Raw genomic sequence first — 19,055 nt, forward strand, 5'->3', positions numbered from 1 at the left:
AACATGAACAAAAACAACACTTTTATTTCATTTCAAAATCTAACACAAACTTGGTACACGTTTAAGTCCCATGGATGCAACATGTCCATCATGCTTAGCCTATGATAAAGGCTTGGTGAGTGGATCAGCTATGTTATCATCCGTCCCAACCTTACAAATAGCAATTTCCTTTCTTTCAATGAAATCTCTAATTACATGATATTTTCTAATTACATGTCTAGATCTATTACTAGACTTCGGCTCTTTAGCTTGGAAGATCGTCCCACTATTATCACAATAGAGAGTGATGGGATCATTGGCGGTAGGTACTACTCTTAGACCTTCCGTGAATTGCCTGATCCACACAGCTTCCTTGGCAGCTTCTGATGCTGCAATGTACTCATCCTCCGTTGTTGAATCCGCAGTGACAGCTTCTTTGAAGCTTCTCCAGTTAACGGCACCACCATTGAGCATGAAAATGAAATCAGCTTGTGATTTCATGTCATCTCTATCCGTTTGGAAACTTGAGTCCGTGTAACCATTAACACGGACCTCGGTGTCTCCTCCAAACACTAAGATAGAATCCTTAGTTCTTCTCAAGTACTTAAGGATGTTCTTGACGGCTATCCAGTGACTCTCACCTGGATTTCCTTGATATCTACTCGTCATGCTCAAGGCATACGAGATATCAGGATGTGTGCATATCATGGCGTACATGATTAATCCAACAACGGAAGCATAAAGGATCAACTTCATGCGTTCAACATGATGGGGTTCGGAGGGCGATTGAGACTTGCTCAATATCGTCCCCGTTACCATAGGTACCAATCCCCTTTTTGATTTGTCCATGCTGAAACGTCGAAGAATCTTATCAGCATAAGACTCTTGACTTAGTCCCAATATCCTCTTGGATCTATCTCTATAGATCCGAATACCTAATATGCGTTGTGCCTCTCCTAAATCCTTCATTTGGAAATGGTTACCTAACCACTTCTTAACAGAAGACAACATTGGAATGTCATTTCCAATGAGTAGTATGTCATCGACATACAAGATTAGGAACACAACATTGCTCCCACTAAATTTCATGTATAAACATGGTTCCTTAACACTTAGAGTGAAACCATTCTCTTTTCTCACATGATCTAATCGATGATTCCAACTTCTAGATGCTTGCTTAAGACCATAAATGGATCTCTTAAGCTTGCACACTTTGTTAGGATATTTAGAATCAACAAAACCTTCGGGTTGTATCATGTACACTTCCTCTTCTAAATGCCCATTTAGAAAAGCGATTTTGACATCCATTTGCCATATTTCAGAATCATGAAATACGGCAATCGCTAACAAAATCCGTATGGATCTAAGCATGGCTACGGGGGCGAGGGTTTCATCATAATGGAGACCTTGGACTTGGGTAAATCCTTTTGCCACTAGCCTAGCTTTGTAGACATCATCATGTCCTTCTATGCCATTCTTGACTTTGAAAATCCATTTGCATTGAAGAGGTCTTGCCCCTTTAGGCAAATCCACTAAGTTCCAAACTTGGTTTTCATGCATAGAATCCATCTCGGACTTCATGGCTTCAAGCCATAAGGAGGAATTTGGACTAGATATTGCGGCCTTGTAGGTAGCGGCCTCGTCACTTTCTAAAAGCAACACATCGAGTGTTCCATCTTCTTCGATAAGTCCAACATATCGATCGGGATGGCGAATAACACGACCTGTTCTTCTAAGTGGAGGAGAGACAACCGCGTTAGATGAGGAAGGAACATCTTCTTGCGTCTCTACATCGGTTTGTGGCTCTTGAACTTCATCAAGTTCAAAATTTCTCCCACTCTGTCTCTTATAAATAAATTGACTTTCTAAGAAGACAGCCTCGCAAGACACAAACACTTTGTTTTCTTGAGGTTTGTAGAAGTAGTATCCTCGAGAGGTCAAGGGGTAACCTACAAAGATGTAATTTTCAGATCTTGGGGTAAGCTTGTTGTCGGTCATTGGCTTGACGTAAGCATCACATCCCCAAATTTTCATGTTGGATATATTAGGAACTCTTCCCTTCCACATCTCATATGGAGTCTTTTCGGTTGTCTTCGTGGGACTATTATTCAAAGATCTAAATGCGGTTTGAATCACAAATCCCCAAAACGAGTTTGGTAGCTCGGTTTAACTCATCATTGATCGAACCATATCAAGTAGGGTTCGATTTCTCTTTTCGGCAACACCATTGAGTTGTGGTGTTCCGGGTGGAGATAGTTGTGATATTATGTCACAACCTTTCAAGTGTGAATCGAATTCAAGGCTAAGATATTCTCCACCACGATCGGATCGTAGTGCCTTTATCCTTTTGTTCAATTGGTTCTCTACTTCGTTTTGAAATTCCTTGAATTTCTCAAAGGCTTCACTTTTATGGTTCATTAAATAGATATACCCATATCTACTCAAGTCATTGGTGAAGGTTATGAAGTAGTCATAATTTCCTCGAGTGGTGATACTCATTGGTCCACATACATCGGTATGTATGAGTCCCAATAGTTCACTTGCTCGTGTCCTTTTACCACTAAAAGGATTTCGAGTCATTTTGCCAAGAACGCAATATTCGGATGTTCCATATGATTGATAATCAAATGGTTTAATCACATTAGTCGAAATTAATCTTTTGATGCGATTCTCATTTAGGTGACCTAATCGACAATGCCAAATGAACGATTCATTTGGATCACTTGATTTTAGTTTCTTTGATTGAATGTTGTAGATGTCATTAGTCGAATTCGAGGTTTCTAAAATGTAAATGCCATTAATGGAAGGAGCTTGGCCTATAACCAAGTCGTTCCTTGAAATAGTACAACGATTGTTCTTAATGACAAAATAAAAACCGTCCATGTCTAACATAGCGATAGAAATAATGTTTTTAGAAAGTGTAGGCACATAAAAACAATTATGTAAATACAACTCAAATCCATTAGGCAAAGCTAATACATAAGTTCCCTTGGATTCGGCCGCTACTCGAGCTCCATTTCCAAGGCGTAGATCCACATCTCCTTTGCTAAGCCTCTTCACGTCTCTTAACCCCTGTAAATGATTACAAAGGTGATAACCACAACCGGTATCCAGTACCCATGTCGTAGTGGAAGTATAATTTACATCAATAACATAAATTTCCTTAGGAATTTTACCTTTTGGAACGATGATTCCTTCCCTTATATTTCGCAAATATACGGGAAAATTCCTAAGCTAATGTCCCATCCCATAGCAATAATGGCACTCTTCTTCAACTTGCTTGAATTTTTTCCCTTTCTTTCCCTTCTTCTTGAACCTTTTGCCCTTAGAAGCAAGAACTTGATTGCTTGAGATCCCACTAGTTTTGGCATCTTTCTCTTCCAAATACAAAGATCCTATAGATTTTATGAGGCGGTCTTCCGGAGAACGGCTCACAAGAGATCTTGTAGTAGTAGTAGGAGGTTAAGAAGAAGTGATGAAGTTTAGATTTCCATCCGAACCTATCCCAAAATGAAGTTATCTAGTAGTGTCAAAATCATTGTTGAAGCAAACGTCGTCAAAAATATTGTGGCAAGACTCAATAGTTATCGGTGTAGTAGCGTTTGATGGATTCATTGTAATGAACTAAAAGTATGGAGGAAAAGGAAATATTAACATTTGTCTTTTTAATATCATACTTGTAAATAAATTAACAAGATATGAGCATTTATATAGTGACCTCTACCCAACTATTATAAATGATTCCAAGACCCAAATTCATATTAACTTGGGCACGGTGTGGCCGATGAAACCCTTATCAATATAACTCGGTGGATTAACTCTTTAATCAATTCTACTTTTAGAACACTTGGTCGGTAAAATTACATTAACATTTATCTTTAGCCCGGAACACATGCAACTACGGTCACGAATACTTCCGTTGAGCTCAATCCAAATTTCGAATAAATGTGTCCATGATCCAAACCCACATTAATTTGGGCACGGTATGGCGGATAAATCCCTCATCACCATGAATTCGGTGGATAGACATTTATCACCCACTTCCCCTACGTAACAAGGTTTGTACCCCGGTGTGGCCGAGTGCACTCTCTCACGAAATAGGTTTTCATGGTTTCTACTTTTTGGTAAGGCTAAGTCTCAATTGTTTGTTTTAGCGAGAGGTCGTGTCAATTTATTATCTATCACGTTTTAAGTGAACTAAAGCGGTGAACTACGATAATTGTAATTGACACGGTCGATAAACTAGATAAAAAAGACAATGCATGTTTTAGTTATGGCGATTTAGCGGTGCATGCAACATATAAATAAAATGCAAAGCATAAAAATAAAATCCTAGTATGGCCTTCCTAAAATAGTAGATCTAATAAACTATTACAAATTCGGAAACCAACTCCTTTGGTCCCTTGAACTTCGGTCTTGGCACGCATCTCGAGGTAACACTGTCTTCATGGAAACTCCGGGAAATTACAAAGTAATAAATAAAATTATAAATGAATTACATAATTTCCTATTATACATTTGTAAATAAAATAAATCTATTAAATTACAAAACGGTGATACGAGATCACAATAAATTACAACCGAATCGATATTCCCATACATTTCGGGTAATATCAATTAAAACTAAGGTCATACTAAGTAAAATTACATAATTCAAAATTACATAAAAATAAAATTATGACAATCATAAATAAAATGCAGCATTATAATATGTATGAACATGCCCAATTTTATGCTAAATCGCCTTTAAGGAGCCAATATCGTATATTAATCGGTTTTTACGGATTTGCGTGATTTAACCTTTTATAATCCCAATAATTACATAAATTCATATTTATGTACAAGTTAATTACCCTAACCTTCTTAGGACTCAAAATTAGTCTCCACTAACATATTGACAATAATTAACTTATATTTCTTAAAATTGTTCATAAAAGGACTCAAAATTACAATATTATGTCATAAACTTCAAATAAATCATAAATATTTCAAATAAATTCAAAATTTGAAATTTAAACTCATGAACATTCTGGAAAAATACCATGACACTCATAATGTTCAAAATTTAGGTTAAAAATTTCGAAATTTATCGAGAAAAACAATGTTGCGGTTTATCCGATTTATCAATTATTACCATAAAAAAAAGAGAAAAATTATTTTTCTTAACCTTTCACTTTTCGATCTGAAATATGTGATAAAATGCAACATGTGACGTTTTTTCTTAGTCATGAAGTATGTTTTAGCAATTTTTACTAATTAAAGTCACTATTTATGTGATTTCTCATCAAATATTCATAAATCATGCATAAAACTTCATTATAGCCAAATATTTTACACACGTCTTGTAAAATTTCATGTAATAACATACTAAATTTTTATAACCAGATTCGAAATATATCTTATATTAACCTATTTATCAATTTAAATACGATTTTAACTTGAAAAATCCATATTTCGAGCATAACAACTCATATTATTATGAAAATTTAAAGGCCATCAGTATATAATATATGTGAAAACATATCCAAAAACCACTGGAACAATCGAAGTTTAGCTATTTTTAGTCCAAAAATGACATTTTAATTATAAAAATCACATTTTATTGCCATTATTAATAAAAATGAACAATAAAATCCATAAATAAACCAAAATATCCTAAAAACATTTTAGGATCAGAAACTTTAACATGCATAATAAATTTCGTGATATGTCATAATAAACACAAATTTATAAGTTTTATTTATTAATCGTATTACTCGGAAAAACAATAACCGATTTGCATACAAACAACCTAAGACTCATGATACCGCTTGTTAGAAATTATTAATCTCATTATACAACATATTCATATATGTTACAATTAATTTAGTCATAAAATTAAATTTAGATCTTATGCATGCAAACATGAATAAGAATAGAGAAGAAATCTTTTTCCTTACTATAAAATTTCGGATCAAAGGGCACAAGTAAGATCTCCTTCTTACCTGTTCTTGAGCTTTCCTTATATGGATGAACAAAGATTCAAGCTTAGAATCCCTCCCAAAGATGAATACCCAAGATAACCCCTTAAAAGACGAATATTATTTGAACTAGAACAATATTAATCTCACTAAAAATTGACCCAAAATATTGTTGGTACTCTTGTTTATTCGGCCAAGAGTAAGGAAGAATTTTTGGAGTTTTTCTCTCTTATCTTTCTATATGTTTTATGAGAGATATATTGAATGAATAATACACTAGTTTGCATGTATTGTAAGAGTGAAAAATTAAGCAAAAATATTTGCTCTTTTATTATGGGAAAACCGGAAATGGGGAGGGGAGAAAGCCCAATGCATGCTCTCCTTTTCTTCCCAAGAGAAAGCTATGTATGCAAGGCTATGTGTAGGTTTTATAATTATGTTTTCCACTTATAAATAATCAATACAATTATTATCCTAACACTCCCTCCATTTCGGTACACACACATAAAATGGATGAGTCCATTTTATTTGTGATTTTGTCAATATGTCACATGTGACACATTACATGACATCTTATATATAAAATGTATTTTTAACAATTAAAAATCAACATATTAATAAAATATGTCACTTATAAAAATTAACATAGTAATTCACAATTACTTGTACCAAAAATGGTTTACCAATTTATAAATCACAACATCTTGTATTTATAATAAATTATTCATTCCGTTTCAATTGTTTCCGTAAACAATAATTTCATCTAAGTAATAAAACAATTCGATTACTTAGACCGTATCTTATTATAATCAAATTACAATAAGACACGTAAATATTACTTCCAAAATCATCCGTCAATTTTAAGAAATTTAATTAACTTGTATCGACATACGATCAATTAAATAATCAATTAAGAGTGTTACCCTTTAGGTATGACCTAAGGGGATCAACTGATCACCACCGTCGCACGACAGTAATGTCAAACTCTAGTCAGCCAATCATAACCGATATGTGTGGACCAGTTGACTGTAAAATGTTACTTCCCACATGTATTCTTAAAGTGAGACTTAAACATGTGATCATCATGATCGACAGTTGTGATCGCATTATTGTCGGAGAACACATATTCCAACAGTCTACATTGTTCAGGTAAAGGGCAAACAAGCAAAAGAGATCAGTCATCTCACCCGGTCCGGACGCTCCTATAAAAATCCAAACAATATGACTACCAATCCAATAACAAATGACCAAGTCGTCCTGAACACAGACACTCAACCCAAGGTTCCCAAAAACTAGATCCTTAAACAACTTCAAAAGGCAAAGGCCGAAATTTCAATTTGGCAATTAATCGCTACATCATTCGAATATCGGCAGGCTTTGTTACAAGCCTTGGGAAAGTTGACGGTTCCCTCTACTTCCTCCCCTGAAGAAGTGGTAGCGCACATGACAAGGGCTTTTCCATCAGTTGTACAATGCCTAAAGAAGAATGTGCCTACTAATCATTTTTATGCACTCGTACAATGCCTGAAGACGAATGTGCCTATGGTTCTAGTGGATAATGGATCTGAGATCAACGTCATTCCCCTCAAGACGGCTCATAAACTGGGTATCAAGGAAGCTGACTTGGTCCCGACTAATCAAGGAGTACGCGCCTATGACGGCACTCGTCGTAAGGTCGCAGGGCTCATCACGTTGACCATTGCAACTGGACTCCTGGAAAGGCAAGCCAGTTTTCAGGTGGTTGATATCAACACCTCTTTCAACATGCTTCTGGGACGCCCCTGGATTCACGCCGCCAAGGCCGTCACCTCAACCCTTCATCGGAAAATTAGGGCTCCTTTCAACGGGAAAACAATCACAATTTCTGCATCCCCGATCAAGGCTATCATGAAGAAGGGAATAGCCTCTCAGGTCATCGAAGAGGACGATAGTGAAATAAGGGGATTCCGAGCTGTGAATGCCTTAACCGATAAATCAGCATCCTTGGGCTGTGACCTGTTCTCGAACCTCATAGTCAACCGCATTTTGATGCGCCAAGGTTATTTCCCGCGCCTACCTCTCAATCCGCTGAAGAGCACCTTGCCTCCTATGAAACATGCCAAGGTCCCCAACATCCCCTTTGGGCTAGGCTATGAGCCGACCGATGAAGACATACAGGAAATTAATCATCTAGTCAGAAAGCGCAAAAAGCACGGAGTTCCTCCGACCATACCACTTGACTCTCAATGGCTACTTCGTCCCCCGAGGGAGAGTCTGAGCTCTACAACGGCTTTCCGGAGCCAATTTACGACCCCGGAGCTAAGGTCAAACACCCTGGCATAGAGGTCTTTCAGGACTGCTAATTCATCTCCGACAACACCAAAGCCGCGTCAACTAAATCTGAGTCGACCTTGTGCTTGGACGGATAAGCCGTAAGTCTCCTCTTCGTAGAAAACAACATTAAACACCTCGGCTATGAGGACATCATCAATATTACTCTAAAAGATAACCAGTTTGATCCCATTGCCTTAATCTCTGATGCTGACCCAGAGAAAGGTACACAAGGCTGGAGGAAAACTGTCAAGTGGACCGATCGACAAGGCCGCATTCTCAAGATCACAACTGGAGAAGGCCCCATGTTCAAAGAGGGAAGTGAAGATGAAAAGGATTCCGAGTCTGAGTCTGAGTCTGAGTCAGTGTCTGTCTTATCTCCTAGCACTCCTTATGTCCTACTCAAAGTCCCATTTCCACTGTTTTATCGAAAACTTGTGGCTGCCTCAGAGGCTGAGTCAACTAGGGTCATCCCCACCCCCGCAAAGGGTGGCAACCTGGAGCTTGTTGCACTACTTCGAAAACGCGGGGTACTGACGACAAAAATTAGGCCGTACTAACGGCTTTTCCATCAGTTTTACCATTTCATGACGAAAATTCCGCCAGTAACCAGGGTCAGCGATTTTCGTCACTAAAATCACTGCCCTGACGGAATTTCTGTCAGTAAATGGAAATACTGACGGATCACTGACGGATTTTCCGTCGTCCACTAGCAGCAGGTAAATGACGGAAAGTGCGTTAGTACTCTTCTTTTCTGACGGAATTTCCGTCAGGGTACGACATGTGGCATTTTTGGCAGATGAGCTGGAAATTATGAAAAATAGGCCCCTGACGGAAATTCTATCAGTATTCTTTACTTTAATGACGGAAAGGCCGTTAGTACACCAACACGTGGCAGTCAACTGGAAACCCAGATTCTGCTCATCTGACGGAAATTCTGTCAGTATTTTGGACTTTACTGGCGGAATTTCCATTAGGATTATTTAATGGCGGTGGCTAGAAACAGCAGCTTGCTGCCCAGCCACGATGCGTATTTGCATCGTTTCAAATATAGCCACGATGCCTATTTGCATCGTTTCAATTACAACCCAAATCTGCAAATCACATATACAATCATCGACCGCCAAGCGGGAATCCATTTTTACGTCGACCGAAATTGCGGGAATCAAGAGAGGCAACAAAACAGAATTGAACCAAATTTTCTACATAAAAAGTCGGTCAAATTCTTACATTGTCTTACTAATTAAACACAAATCACCAATGTTTTTTCATACTCCCTACTAGACAACAATACTAACCTAACTAAAGGCTCTAACCTATAGGGGAAATAAAACTACCACCTCCAAACCCGTGTCCATCATCCGCAAAGTCGTCCCGCCTATGTGGGTTGAATTGTGAACACGTGCTTTGGGGTTGAGATGCTTGCATATCAGTCTAAGCCTTTTGCATTGCCGCCATTTTTTCGGCCTGTTGACGAACAGTTTTTTCAAGAGCAAGTCGAGCGGCTCGCTCATCATTCATTTGGGTGGAAAGCTTTGAAATCATGCTAGGAGCATAAGAGTAAGACCGTCTACCAGCTTTGTTAGTAGGAAGATCATACCATATTTTGGCCCATTTATCTCCAGTCCCAAATAGCCGGTTCTTCTTGTCAAAGCCCTTGACAGCCTTTTAGTACGCCCGGATCTCGTCGGGAGACTGTCCAGGTGGCAATGGTTGACTCATCTTCTCATTGTAATCATGCTGAAAAAAAAGACCAAATCGTCAGAAATGATATATATATATATATATATATATATATATATATATATATATATAGAGAAGGGTTCTTATAAGGTCCTCCTATCATATAAGGCCCTAAGTCCTTATAAGGGCCTTTGGATGGAAGGGATGGAGGGATGAGATTACATCTCATTCAAGGGTCACAATTCTCCCTCCCTAATCTCCTTCCCTAATTGTGTATAACTCTACCTAATTGTGTATAACTCTACCATCATTCTAATCTCCCAACTCACTCCCTCATTATTCATTCATTCACACTTCTCTCATACACTCATTCTCTCTCATCTTTCTCTCATTCTCTCAAACAAAAAAAACCAAATCAACAAAAAAAAAAAAAAAAAACCACAAAAACCCAAAAAACCTCCATCCTCCACCAAAAAAACCTACATCTCGCCATTTCCTCATCCCGTCACCATCACCGCCTCCCTTTTCCTCCTTCCTTCTCGGCTCCTCCAACACCACCATCACCAAACAACCCCACTAGCCTCGAAATAGCCGCCATACACCACCCTGCCGTGCGGATCCGTAACATTTTAGGGAATTTATTCATGCTCATTTCCCCTTCTTGTCCATTACACATGTTTGTATTAGTTCATAGTTTCATACTTTTCCGTCTGTAGTAAGCACCAAGTAATGACACTTCTTTGTCTTTCGTTTTCGATCATAATTCTTTCACAAAATGTCACCACAAGATTGTCAAAGGCCATATAACTTGCGTAATCTGCGCTTTAATTGATGAACTCTTGCTAATGACTTGTCACTCCTTCAAATCGAATGAATTTTATAAGTTTGTCTTTGTTTTTCATTGTTTTTGGTTTTTGTTTTTCATTGTTGTCGTCAGTTGGTGTTGGATTGTTGTTGTTGTCTTTGTTTTTATTGTTTTTGTTTTTATTGTTTTTATTGTTTTTGGTTCCATTTTTTTGGTTTTGTTCTTTGTTTTTTTTGTTTTTGTACTGATTTTTGTTCTTTGTTTTTTGTTTTATTTTTGTTTTTGTTCTTTGTTTTTTGTTTTGTTTTTGTTTTTTGTTTTGGTTTTTTGTTTTTATTTTTTTATTTGGTTGTTATTGTTATTTGATTTTTTGGACTAAAGTTATACATCTTGTCTATTAAAGTTATACACTGCGTGCATTAGAGTTATACACACGATATTTAAATTTGGTTTTGTTATTTGGTTTTTTTTTTATTGTTATTTGGTTTATTTCAGATTTCGGGTTGGGTTGGGTTGTTGGTTTTTTTTTTTTTTTTTTTTTTGTGATTTACTTATTATGTTGTTATTTATTTAGATCTAGTTTTTAGATTTTTAGATTTGTTTTAGATCTTTCATATTGTTGTTATTTTTTTTTTTGACTAGAGTTATACATCAAATGCCTAGAGTTATACATTGTATGTCTAGAGTTATACAGATTGTGACTAGAGTTATACATATTATTTTTTTTGTTTTTTTGTTTTTTTGTTTTTTTTTTACTAGAGTTATACATCAAATGCCTAGAGTTATACATTGTATGTCTAGAGTTATACAGATTGTGACTAGAGTTTTACATCTTTTGACTAGAATTTTTTTTTTTTTGACTAGAGTTATACATCAAATGCCTAGAGTTATACATTGTATGTCTAGAGTTATACAGATTGTGACTAGAGTTTTACATCTTTTGACTAGAAATTTTTTTTTTTGACTAGAGTTATACATCAAATGCCTAGAGTTATACATTGTATGTCTAGAGTTATACAGATTGTGACTAGAGTTATACATATTATTTTTTTTGTTTTTTTGTTGTTATTTTTTTTTTGATTAGAGTTATACATCAAATGCCTAGAGTTATACATTGTATGTCTAGAGTTATACAGATTGTGACTAGAGTTTTACATCTTTGGACTAAAGTTATACAACTTGGGACTAAAGTTATACAATTTTGGACTAAAGTTTTACAAATATGGACTAGAGTTATACAAAAATGGACTAGAGTTATACAATTATGGACTAAAGTTATACAAAAATATACCAAAGTTGTACAAAAATGAACTAAAGTTATACAAGAATGGACCAAAGTTATACAAAAATGGACTAGAGTTATACAATTATGGACTAAAGTTATACAAAAATATACCAAAGTTGTACAAAAATGAACTAAAGTTATACAAGAATGGACCAAAGTTATACAAAAAAGGACTAGAGTTATACATCAAAGGCCTAGAGTTATTTTTTTTTTTTGACTAGAGTTATACATCAAAGGCCTAGAGTTATACATTGTATGTCTAGAGTTATACAGATTGTGACTAGAGTTTTACATCTTTTGACTAGAATTATAAATATTCTGACTAGAGTTATACATTAAATGCCTAGAGTTATACATTATATGCGTAGAGTTATACATCATATGCATAGAGTTATACATTATATGACTAAAGTTATACAATTTTAGTCCATATTTGTATAACTTTAGTCCATTTTTGTATAACTTTAGTCATATAATGTATAACTCTATGCATATGATGTATAACTCTAGGCATATAATGTATAACTCTAGGGATTTAATGTATAACTCTAGGCCTTTGATGTATAACTCTAGTAAAAAAAAAAATAACTCTAGGCCTTTGATGTATAACTCTAGTCCATTTTTGTATAACTTTGGTCCATTCTTGTATAACTTTGGTTCATTTTTGTATAACTTTGGTTCATTTTTGTATAACTCTGGTTCATTTTTGTATAACTTTAGTCCAATTTTTTGTGTAACTTTAGTCCAATTTTTGTATAACTTTAGTCTTTTTTTGTATAACTTTGGTCATAAAATGTATAACTTTAGTCGTAAATAGTAAAAAAAATCAAACAATAAATATGAAAAAAAAAAAATAATAACAAAAACCAAAAAAACTCATAATAACAAAAACAAAAAACCAAATAACAATAATAAAACCAAAAAACCAACAACCCAACCAAACCCGAAATCTAAAATAAACCAAATAACAAGTTTTAAAACCCGAAATCTTAAAAAAAAGTATAACAAGAAGAGATTTGAGAAAATGAATAAAAAAGGAGAAGTAACAAAATAAAAGAAAATAAAAGACAACAACAAAAAATGAATTGAAAAAACAACTCAAAACATGAAAATAAAGACCAAACGAAAAAAAAAAAAAAAAAAAAAAAAAAAAAAAAAAAAAAAAAAAAAAAAAAAAAAGATGGGGGCCGTGCGGTGGCGGCGGTAGCGGCGGTGGTGGGCGGTGAGTTGGTGTCGGGTGGGATAGTGGTGGGTGGTGGTGAATGAGGAAGAGAAGAATGAATGATTTATTTGGGTTTTTTGATTTAATTGGATTTTTTGGGTTTTTTGATTTAATTGGATTTTTTGGGTTTTATTTATTTATTTGGGTTTTGGGTTTTTTATTTATTTGGATTTTTTGGGTTTTTATTTTTTGGGGTTTTAGAGAGAAGATGAGTTGTGTGATATATGAGAGAAATGGATGAGAGGAAAAGAAGTTATAGTGAATTAGTGATTAATTAGAAGGATTAGTGAATGAGGAGAGAATGAGTAATATTAGTACATAAACACACTTTTGGAGGTTGATCTTGGCCATCCATCTCCCTCCATCCAATGGCTCACAATAGGACTTATGGACTTATTTTATCTATGGACCTTAGTTGATCCTTCCTCTATATATATATATATATATATATATATATATATATATATATATATATATATATATATATATATATATATATATATATATATATATATATAAGAAAGATATTATCGTTCTTTCTAAGAAAGATATTATCGTTCTTTGTAATAAAAATAAACATTAAATCGAATACAAAAACTTACGTCTATCTCAGCAGCTCGAGGATTAACCCACTCACCCTTCTTATTTTTCATCGTCTTGGTAAACAACTTGTACGGAGTGGCCTCTTCACTCTGAAAGTAGTATGGAAACAAGTAAAATCAAGTATATATTCGTCAATCATATACATTAGCCACTTTTTAAAAGCAATATAAACAATACTTACCAATTCCTTAAAAGCATCGGAGCAATTCTTCCGACCAAGAGTGTGGGTGCCCAATGCTTTCGCATCTTTAGAACCCGACTTCCTATTTGCCGTGTTTATTTTTGAATGTTTGGCAAAAGTGCGATCTTCTGGCCTAGTCTTAAGGTTCTCCCACCAAGTATCAAGTACCCACTTTGGCTTTTTCTTATTATACTTCAGTCCATTAATAAGAGAGGTAATCCGCCTTGTTGCCCTACTTTGCCACTCAGGCCTAGGATCATATTCACGATCGATGGATCTTACATGATTCTGTTTCAAAAGCAAATGTGAAATTAGTTATATAAAACTTAAGAAAATTATTATAAACTTAAGAAAATTATTATTGAAATACATAATTATAGATAACTGTCAAATTAATTACCGCAAAATATTTCCACATCTTCTGACGCTGTGCTTGCCTCGTTTCACCCCATCTAGCGAAGTACTCATCTCCGAGGTTACGGGTGAACGACCAAGTAACATATTGCTTGATCGGCTTGTCATCCCACCTGAAAAACACATAAATATTTGAAATAAAAACTGTAAATGATGTATATATATATATATATATATATGTATATATATATATATGTATGTATATATATATGTATGTATGTATATATATATATATATATATATATATATATATATATATTCATTCAATCTCATTCTTATCCCCCCTACCACCACATCTGACTTCCTTCTCCCTCATCCACTATCACCACCGCCACCACCGCCACCATCTGTTACCAAGCGTCTCATTTCACTACCCTCGTTTCATCTCCAACTTCCGTCTAATTAACATTCTCTCTCCCGCATTTCTTCTATGCAGGCCATCGATACACATGCATACTAACTCCATAATACACCTCCATATTCAGATAGGTAAGCTTAAATTCCAACTTCTATTTCCATTTTTCATGAATTATCTACAAAATTAGGTTTTACTAAGCAATTGGAATTCGAAAAATTAGGGTTTAGTAATTGATTTTAAGATCGTATTTTGTCAAAAAATTTTGTGATTTTGATGGTAGATAATGCATATATATTACCCATTTGCATATGTGCTATGTCGTCTATGAAACTATCTGATTTATTCAGCGACAATGATTCATAAAATGTGCGAGTGATCACTCGGGTGGTCTTGTGGGTGTGTGTTGACGGCAATGTAGGCAGTAGGTGGTTGTGCGTGGTGATGGTCGTGGGATTGAGCGGAGGCGGTGGTGGACTAGTCATGTGTGGTGATGGGTCATGGGTTCGATGGTAATGGTGTGTGGATACATAGAATAGTACTTCTAGATACACTTATATATTACTCTGGATACATGTATATATTACTCTGGATACATGTATATATTACTAATGAAATAGCCATATCCTATTCAAAAGGCATGACATCCGGATATGAGATTGTTGTATATCGTCTTTGGTCATCGGTGTATTCAAATGGTGATGGTTTCATATTTATGATTTTTCAGGTGGGTTGAATGTTGGTGTTGCTGGATGGTTGCGGTGGTCCAAGCCACTGTCTCTGATGTTGGGCTGCTCGGCAGTGGTCGAAGGACTGCACGGGAGGTGTTGACTAGAGGAGTGCAGAGGGGTGAGAGCTCGTAGATGGAGGTGGTGTTGCGTATCTGTGGAAACTTTGGAAACTTCGATTAATCTACTGTACTCGAATGATGGGCATCCTGATTTTTAAGTGGTGGAATTTTGATTAAATTTTTGTTTAATATATGTATGCAGGGTGCCAGTGGATCCATTGGAGTGGCAGATTTCACATGATGCAGCAAACAATTGTTTTTTGCGAGCTTGGCAAACACGATTGGAGCTGCCGAATCTGTTCTTCGAGTTGCTGCAACTGGCCATGACAAGAAGCTCTTTATACAGGTAACATACTTGTCTTTAATGTGAAGTTTTTTTAACCAGCTTTTGAGTAGTTGTGTTGTGTTGTTTGTGGAACTCATTTTTCTTTGCATTGCCTGTTTCAATTGGATTTTATTCCAAAGTCGTGTTTTTTTCAAAGCGAGTTGTGTATCTAGGGTACTCATATGTGTATCTGAAGGGATAAGATTATTGTCAGATACACAAATCGATTTGTGTATCTAGGGTACTCATATGTGTATCTAGAGAGTCTAACACTTGCATATGTACTAGTATTGGACACCATTATCCGACTTTGAGTAACATAGGTGTATTGCCAAAACTATGGAATTTCAGTCTATTCTTCGAGTGCTATCACAGAAATAATTCTGGTTTACCTTGTCTTGCTGTAACTATTTATGTTTTTGGTCGATCAAGTCTGAGGCAATATATCTTATTGTTTGTTAAAATCCGATGGATCCAGTCAATTGATTGATGCGGAACCGGCAGCGGCAGAAGATGTGATTGATGAAACATTGAAGGTATTGAAGGAGAAGTTTCCTCTGATTGGAGCTGTGTTAATTGACGTTATCACTTTGGTTGGCGGTTTTATGCGCTATGTTAGGCATACCATGAATTATTATCGGGTGTGTTGATGGTGGTGGTGGCCAGGTGGGTGGTCGCAGTTGATCTTTAGATCGTGGATACAAAAAATACCAGCCGAGATACACATGGTTTTACTACTGGATACACAAATCGAGTTGTGTATCTAGTAGTAATACCATGTGTATCCGATAATAATACCATGTGTATTTGTTGTATCTGGTATTTTAAGGCGACTCCTATGGTTTATTTCTAGCTCTGTGAATCAAGGTAAGACGTACTCTGGTGAAAGGATTACGAAGAAGATAAAATAAGGTACTTTGATTACAGGTAGTGCCCTCGGTCATGATCTCCTTCACTTTGAGGCCACTTCCAAGGTTTTATTCTTTTTTCTTTTGTTGTTCCTTCCCTACAATTTCAGTCTCCTGTATAGAATTTTCATTTGAGTAACACAATTGTTTTCATGGAGTCTGAAGTTGTGTAGATAGTGCTCAAGTAGTCGCATTTAAAAACATGGAGATTTTAATTGGTCACTGTGAAGAATGTTAGATATGTTTAAATCAGTTCAATGACCGTCAATCACAAAATAAAATGAAAACAAAGGACAATTACAGGAATGTGAATGATTTTATTTTGAAATCAGGCTGCCAATTACGGAAACACACTTCTCATTTCTCTTGAAGAACTGGTGAAGGATGGACTGTTGACAGAAGATGAACTTCCTAAGCCTATGTATGCCTCGTTGCTCTGCTCATTTTTGCATCAACCTACATAAACTATTTTTTCTAGATGATGCTATGTTTGTGTTCTTTCATATAGTCATACTATTTCTTTCCCTCTTTTCTAGTGATGCTGAGAGAGTCAATTTTGCTGTTGTGGCTGACATAAAAGATCAATTGGTTGCAAAGGTTGGAGATCTACATTGTTCTTTATTGACGAGAGTGAAGTTTGCTCAAATGAATGGCTAAGTGGGTTTTTCCCCAAGTTAGAAACTTGTAAAACTTGCAATATTTAACCAACACCACAATTTTAGTTATGTATTAGTATGAATCAAAATTTAAATTTTGTAGTCATGTCCTTTGAGTTATGGTGACCAATAACTTATAAGGTGGTCAATGGCCATTATTCAAAATTATTGCCTATATCATGATTCGGAACCTTTTCCTCTTGAAAGTGAAAGGAAAGCTGGTCGCAGGACTTTATTTTAGGATCGAATACAACAACTGTCATTAAACATATCCTTGACCCTCTTGACTGCGCCTGCTGTGTACCTGACATCCAGTGCAGATCCAGCTACCGGGTTTCTTTTGGTCCGATTTTTCACTGATTTTTCTTTGGCAACGTTTGTTTCGACTCAGTTCTTGATGAGCTCCATGTTTTCACCTGCTGTAGTAGGTCGCACCAATGGGGTCTCAGATAACTGGCAAAAATCCTTTTTTTATCAATAAAGAGTGTCACTACGACAATTTTGATGCTAACGTGTTCCGTAATGCTCAGGTGGATGGGCAAACCTTGGAGGATGTGCAACTCAGCTGATATTTCCATTCTTATACAATCTCATGTAAAGATTGGTGCCAAGAGCTTTATTTCTTGGAGGATTGCATTCTTCATACCTGCCCTTTTCCAGACAGTTTCGGCTTTTGCATTGATAATTTTCAGGCAAGACATGCCTGACGGAAACTACCAGCAGCTGCACAAGTCAGGTGAGAAGGACAAGGATAATTTCATCAAGGTTATAAAACACAGAGTAGCGAATTACAGGGGTTGGATCACAGCTTTATGTTGTGGGTACTGTTTTGGAGTGGAACTGACAGTGGACTACATTATCCCGCAGTATTTCTACGACAGGTTTGATCTGAACCTGCATAGTGCAGGAGTTATTGCAGCAAGTTTCGGCCAGGCCTGGTGGATGATACACGGGTCAGATTGAACCCACATCCATCAACAACAGCAGCCGAAACATTTTCAGTCTCAACCAATACAACCTTAAGCAAAGTGAACGGGCATACAGTCTGCAAAATTTGTGTATATGATACAGGGGTCTCCTTTATTTGGATTCCATGATAGCTGTGAGCTAGTGTGACAACATGTATATTACCTTATGACATGTATATAAATACCGTTGTACACCTAAATTAATGAATACCTTGTCATTTCTATTACCCTTTTGCAGACTTAGCTTACATTTCTCTCTCTACCTAATTCCTTCTGCCATAGCTAATTGCAAGTTATTTCGATTTTGGTTAAAAGGGCTTTTACAATGGTGAAATAGTAGGATTGCAAATCACGGAATGCCTTCGCAAATAGTGATTTTGTGATCAGTTGTTTTTCGAGTATTTAATCAAATATATAAATCTTAATCCTCCCATTTCTTCTGTTGCTGTTATCTAATTGATTTTGTAAGTGTTGAGATGTCTAATGTTTAGTTTAGAGTTGTTGATTGAAGATACATTAGACAATTTATGTTACAGTAATAACCAGTAGGTATCTTGAATTTTGATCTGTCATGGACTCATGGTTCAATATAAAGAAGTGTATCTAGTAAG

The 19,055-nt window shown here is 35.9% G+C and overlaps 1 long non-coding RNA gene across 1 annotated transcript; it reads left to right on the top strand.

The window, feature by feature from the left end:
• The first annotated feature begins 18,113 nt into the window (after positions 1 to 18,113).
• LOC141634069 (uncharacterized) lies at positions 18,114 to 18,669 on the top strand. Its single transcript, XR_012538807.1, has 2 exons — positions 18,114 to 18,212; positions 18,344 to 18,669. It is a non-coding gene; the product is annotated as an uncharacterized LOC141634069 (long non-coding RNA).
• The last annotated feature ends 386 nt before the right edge of the window (positions 18,670 to 19,055 follow it).

Source organism: Silene latifolia, chromosome Y (genome assembly GCF_048544455.1).
Source record: "Silene latifolia isolate original U9 population chromosome Y, ASM4854445v1, whole genome shotgun sequence".
Classification (NCBI taxonomy): Eukaryota; Viridiplantae; Streptophyta; class Magnoliopsida; order Caryophyllales; family Caryophyllaceae; genus Silene; species Silene latifolia.